We start from the raw sequence: 6812 nt of genomic DNA on the forward strand, positions 1-6812 counted from the left end.
CCAGTTCCAGAGAGCTCTCCAAGGGTCGTCAGTGTCCCAGGCCCCGCTAACTCTGCAAGTCCTGGACAAGCATGAGGGAACGCATCTCTCAGTCGTGCCACGGTGTGTGGGCGTGTGGAGATATCTTTTTTTTAAAGGCTTGTAGATTTCGAAACAAAGTGAGGTATGATTGTGAGAATCCTGCCTCTTATCGAATGAGTGAGGTGATAGTGTGTATCTTATCACGGCGGTCGTTACAACCGTTGTGACTGAGTCTGTGCATTTTATGAGAAAAGATAACTGCTCTTCACACCATTTTTTTTCTTTTATGAACCACAACATACACAACAAACTGCCATCTCCAGTTAGTCCCCTAGTGTTCCAGGAGGTTGATAGCAGTTTGTGTGAGACTCCATTTCGGCCTTTCACGAGTCGTTCTCTCTGGTCTTGTAAACAGCCCCGCCGTGTTCTGTGGTACAGTGTGCAGTGTTGTTGTCCTTTTATGGTTTTACGAGCATGTTACTGTTCCCCGCTCTCCTGCTGTCAGCGAGTCCACACCCACCTTTTCCCTCCACAGCCCCACTAGGATATTTTCTCAGGAGGTGGGCACCTGCCAGAGCTTCCGTCCTGATTGTTTCCAGGGCCCGGGCCTGTAGTCTTGACATTTTTTGCGCTGAGGTAACGTTTCCTTGCATTGAGTGGGAGAATGGCTCTGTGTCTATTGTGATGCGTGACCACTCCACACGGAATCGTACGAGAGGCCCTGGTATTCCGCGCGAGGGGGGATTCCAAGGAATTCCTGCTGCATTCCATTTGGATTGTCTTCCCCGTTCTGTCTCCATAATCAGCACAGCGTCGCGATGTCAAGGGCATGTCACTTCTCCACTGATTGTTGAACACTTCCATGTTTACATGACCAGGCATGTGCCTCTGTGTGTGTGTGTGAGGGGGGGGGGGGTGGGTGTGTGTGTGTGCGTGTGTGGGGGGGGGTGGGGGGGTGGGTGTGTGTGTGTGTGTGTGTGGGGGGGTGTGTGGGGGGGGGGTGGGGGGGGGTGGGGGGGTGGGTGTGTGTGTGTGCGTGTGTGTGGGGGGGGGGGGTGGGTGTGTGTGTGTGGGGGGAGGGGGGTGGGTGTGTGGGTGTGTGTGTGTGTGTGGGGGGTGTGTGTGTGTGTGTGTGTGTGTGCGTGCGTGAATGTGTGTGTGTGTTTATTCTGTCACTGCTTAGCGGTCTCTCGATACTCCTAAACACTCTCAGGCAATTCATTTTCACACTCTTTACCCCCAAACAATCAGCACTTTCCCATTTCTGTGGGAGATCAGAAGCACTGAGCGTACCTGCTGCTGGATCGGGTGTCTGAACGATTAAAGAAGGAATCTCTGACAAAGTGCTGCTTTAGATCTTATCCACAAAGGGAATGGGGCAAACAAACAAGCAGTGGTCTAAAACAGCCCCTATCTGTGTTTGTAGTAAACAGTGAAGCCAGAGGATGTGGAGGAGAGGGGGGGGGGGTCGGTGGAACTAAGTGCTGTAAGAAGTGAGTTCAGTAAAGATGGAGTGGGGCTTCAGTAAGTGAGACTGTTGACTGTGGTGCTGCTCCACTTGTTCTGGAAGCCTTAGATCTCAAGGTGTCTGTTTTGCCTATTGTCCGTGAAACCTTAGATCATCTTTACCATAGCATCATGTCAGCACATGGCTGTACCACATTTGTGTCCCTTTAACAGCTCCTGTGCAGCTTGTCAACACCATGAGCCGTGTCTCTCACGGTGGTAATACCATGGCTGAAAGTCACACAAATTATACTGATTCTTTATGTTACAGTATTGTGTGTCTTGTGTAGGGTATTTACATTTAGTCATTCAGCAGATGCTCTTATCCAGAGTGTAAGTGTGAGTGTGTGTGTGTGTATCTTAGAAAGTGTGTGTGTGTGTGTGAGAGAGAGAGTATGTTTGTGTGTGTGTGTATGAGGGTAGGGTGTGTGTGTGAGAGAGAGTGTGTTTGTGTGTGTATGTTGTCATGTGTGTGTGTGAGAGAGAGTGTGTGTATGTGTGTGGAGGTGGTGGTGGTGGAGGGGGGGGGGGCAGGCTCTGTTGGAAGGGGGGGCCTTGGTACTTCAGAGAACGTAGGAACATTTTCCCACTGCTGGTGGAGCCAAGGTTCTGCTGTCAGGCTCCACAGGCGCGCTGGGCATTGTATCTGGGTCCTGTGTATCACTTCCTCAGACTGATTGTGGATTGTTAGGGACACAATGGTGTGTTTTGCCTTGAAAGAACGCTTCAATCACTCACCATGCGGCACCATACAGTACAGTTGCTTTCAACAATGGGTTTTTTGTTCTCCAACGTTGTAATTTTAAATGTAGCGCAGTCAACAATCGTCCTCATGAATCATAATTTAGATAAGAGAGAAGTCATGAAACAGTCAGCCTTTGTGCATTTCAATGACTGATATCCAAGTAAAAACTAATACCCACCACCAAAATGTAAGGAATGCGAATAATGTTGTTGAAATCTATCAAATTTCATGATGCAACCAATTTAATACTTACCTGGAAAAACCTTTTTGTGTGATGGTGAGGGGAGTGGGTGTGCTTATGGCTTGTGGAATGACTGTCATGGTCCTAAATGGAAATGCTTCCCGTAAAAGCATCCCTCCCCAGCACCTACAGTCCGCTACGCTACCTAAGCTCTTCCTGCCAACATAAACATGCCCTCCTCCACAACTATGCAGTCAAGCACCCACTTGTCGTTGTTGCTCAGGCTTCTCCTGCACCCCCGAACCCACCTCCTCCCCCCTCCACCCACCTCCACACCCCTCCAGCCACCCCCACCCACGAATGATGATCCCCGAATGCTTCTAGTTAGGTGTCATTGTTTTGTATTGCGTAGATTCGTTAGCTGGACGAAACAGATTTTCTTTCTTCCAGGAAGAAGCAGTTTAAACAGAGGATTAGAGCTGAAGCTATTGTGGTGCTCATGAAACGGTCCATTTGAGATCCCCTTTAGGGTTGTTGTGCTTGAGGCTCGTCTTCACTGGGTTGTCTCTACTTCACATGATACCGAGGCCCACACTACCCCCATCCCCTGCCTGCTCTCTGGCCCATTGTGTCTCAGGTCCCCCTGGCCGCGGAGATCCCATCATAGAGAGACTCTGAGGACCATCGTCACAAAGACCAGACCGCTAATCTGACCCCTCTCTGTTGTCCCTTAACCCCAACCCAACCACCTACAGCTGCCTTCAGACCTGCATCTAAAAGGCTCGTCTTTCTGCATTGTGTGCGAATGTGTGTGAGTATGTGTGTACGTGTGTGTGTGTGTCTACGTATGCTTGTGTGTTTGCTATCTGGGTGTGTTTGTGTGCGCATTTCTGCGTGAACACGGGTACAAGAGCGGACACGCGTGTGCATGCACATGCAAAGCGATTCAGCCTGACCTCCAGTCCCGGCTTAAAAGGCTTTCTTCTCATGACAGCAGACAGCCTCAGAGCCTGTGTGGGTATTCATTTGAAGTGATTACCTTTACCTTCACAGGGCCCCAGCAGTGGGACACCCTGTGCTCCAGAGTCCCAGGCTAGCAATCACACTCCAGGGCCTAATGACACCGTGTGTGCGGGGGGCTCTGCTGTTTGGTCCCAGCAGCGTCTCGCGGATGCAGATGCTCCGCGCCCTGACCCTTAATGAGATGTTTACATGGAGGAGGAGCTGGTGGTGGTGGAGACAGAGCCGGAGTGTTGTTGTGGTAGATGACAGGGGAAAAGCCTTGTTTTCAAGGAAACGTTAAGAAGCTTTTAGGGCTGAAATCTAAGCCCTCCGCGGTGACTCTCTGGGACGAACTCAGATCTGGAGTGGATGACGTGGTCACAACCAAAGCCTGTATGTGATTCCCTTCCCATATGCTTGTTCCACACTTTTACACATAATAGAAGGAAAGTCCCCCATTCTAACTTAATGGCTCCACAGTCTAGACCAGTATATTGTGTGTGGAACAATCACAATGGTTTGTTGGGGGACTGAATTCATTTGCAAGCGCCTAATTTTAGTGCATTGTCGAACAGGGCTAAAATGGGCGCAGAGTACACATAGGGTCAGTCGGTGGTGACTTTATTGGGTGTAACATCCAAAAACAACGATTGCGTTTCTGGCCGTTGTCAGTGTTTGTCCGAGTTGCCGTCAGTTTAGCGAGCAGATTCCTGTGGACTGGATGGGTGGAGCTGTTATCAGGTGATCCGGCATGCCACCAAGCTATAAAAGCTAGGAGACATAATTGTCTATTTCACACACCTTGGTGCAAGTGCACCTGCTCCTGTTCACACACACACACACCATAGTACTTCTTTGTGGAAACCAAACACCTGCTCTGTGCTGTGTGTGTTCAGGTGTGGGTATGGTGTGTGTGTGTGCGGAGGAATTGTGATAACCTCCCATTATCAGACGTGCTCCGGGAGGTGAGGTCAGACTATGTTGCCATGGTTTTAAAAAACATTCCATAAGGAGGCTTCTAACTGGGCCTGCTCCACACTCACTCACAGCCTACAGAGCGACCGCGTGGTTCACAGCCCAGCCAGAGAGAAGGAAGCCGGGTGAGACAGCAGGCCCCGGCAAGGTGGAGGGCTAAGGTGGACTGGGTTCAGCTCGGTCAGTGAGTTGTCAGGTGATCAAAGGCTGAGCCCTTTCTAGGGTGTCAGCCCTCTTTAGGGGAGGTGAGAGAAAGAGGAGTGGGGGCAGACAGAGAGAGAGAGGGGAGGGGGGCAGAGAGAGAGAGGGGGGGGGGCATAGAGAGAGAGGAGGGTGGCAGAGAGAGAGAGAGAGAGAGAGAGAGAGAGAGAGAGAGAGAGAGAGAGAGAGAGAGAGAGAGAGAGAGAGAGAGAGAGAGAGAGAGAGAGAGAGAGAGAGAGAGAGAGAGAGAGAGGGGAGGGGGGGGCATAGAGAGAGAGAGGAGTGGGGGCAGAGAGAGAGAGAGAGAGAGAGGAGGCAGAGAGAGAGAGCAGGGGGGGCAGAGAAAGAGAGAAAGAGGATTGGGGGCAGACAGAGAGAGACAGAGAGAGAGAGAGAGAGAGAGAGAGAGAGAGAGAGAGAGAGAGAGAGAGAGAGAGAGAGAGAGAGAGAGAGAGAGAGAGGTGATAATGATTTCTAGTGCATTGTAGTATCGCATAAAACCCCCATAGGCAAGCCACAACAAGACTGTCTAAAGTTTACTCTTTGTCAAGATAAGACAACTCTGTTTGCATTCTTCAGGATAGAACTTGTAAACGTTTCTATGTGTCGTAGCTGTTTCCGTCTGTCTGCACAGGCATGGTACATTATGAGGAAGGGTTTTGCCATTTCATATTGTATGAAGAGTTAACCTTTTTGTTTGCACATTCTCAAAAATCTCTTTCATACAGCTCCAGTTAATATTGTCTGAAATAGGATGTATAGAAACGCACAGAGAGAGTGTGTTTGTGTGTAAGAGAGAGATGGTGTGTGTAAGGGACAGAGATAGTGTGTGCATGTGTGTCAGAGAGAGATAGTGTGTATGTGTGTGTGAGAGAGAGAGAGAGAGAGAGAGAGAGAGAGAGAGAGAGAGACAGATGGAGAGAGAGAGAGAGGAAGGCAGATGGAGAGAGAGAGAGAGAGAGAGAGAGAGAGAGAGAGAGAGAGAGAGAGAGAGAGAGAGAGAGAGAGAGAGAGAGAGGAAGACAGATGAAGAGAGAGAGAGTGTACAGACTGTAAAAATGTCTTGACAATGCAGGGAAGTGGGAGGACAGAGACTGAAGGAAGGAATTTCTAATGCAGAAGGAGAGGGAGTATGTTCTGTCTGCTCCTGTGCAGGTATCCACATGCCATGCGTGAGGTGTAGAGGCAGATATCTGATGAAGGGGTTTTCAACAGCACCTACAGAGATTTAGGACAGTATATTGCTCCAAGACAATCCCAGCAAGAGTCAAACATCGAAACTACACATGCACCTTTTCACTTTTGTTTTTCTCAGAAGCCCAGCCGTGTTAGCGTCGCCCAAAGTGGAAGATCTTTAACACTCTGGGTATCTGTGTAGACTGGCAAACACGTTGTTTTGTCTTTGTTCCGCATTAGAGCAGGCCTGAAATGCATGCTGGGACTTTTATCTCCTGCTGAATTTCCAAATCCCTCATTCCGGAACAGTGGTGCCTGAACTTTATAACAAAGTTGAGTATGTTTCCCTTCACCGTTCTTGTTGAACGACAGAACGTGAGGATTCAGTAGTGGTATATATGTCATGATGCAGTCAGACTGTAGCTAGATCACTAGACTAGTTAGGCAGGCCTCAGCATCAACAAAAAAAAATCAACGGTCACATTCACCACAGAACCTCCCAAAAAGTGAAGAAATGTTGTCACACTAATTGACCTCATTACTTCCCGGCTTTATCTGGACCACCAGTGACTCTCATGTCTCCTCTCTTATCGAGGCAGATAAGGACCGTCATAAAGACCTGAGGGCTGTGGGGCGCGAGGCAAGGCAGCTGTCTGCACCTGCTTCCCGGGCTCGCGGAGGAAACATCTGCTGCACTGTGTCAGAGGCCACCTGTTGGACTGCGTCCTCGTGACTCTTGATATCCGCGGCCTCCTGCCCCTACAGCTCCGCTCCACCACCGGTCGGCTCCTCGCAGGGAGCGAGGCTGGGGAGAGGGCAACCGAGCCCGATTCCTCCCTGTTAACAGCCTACCGTAGTCGGTTAATAGTGCAGGCCCATCGGGTAGACTACAACTGCTCCAACATTTGTGGTACGGTTGATTTCAGACAGCCGTGTCGTGTCAAAAAGGTCGTTGTTGTTCTCTGTAAACAAGACCATATTATACGTAGAAATTCGTTTTCCGAG

The sequence above is a fragment of the Hypomesus nipponensis genome, chromosome 3 (genome assembly GCF_054491055.1).
Source record: "Hypomesus nipponensis isolate SF chromosome 3, ASM5449105v1, whole genome shotgun sequence".
Taxonomy (NCBI): Eukaryota; Metazoa; Chordata; class Actinopteri; order Osmeriformes; family Osmeridae; genus Hypomesus; species Hypomesus nipponensis.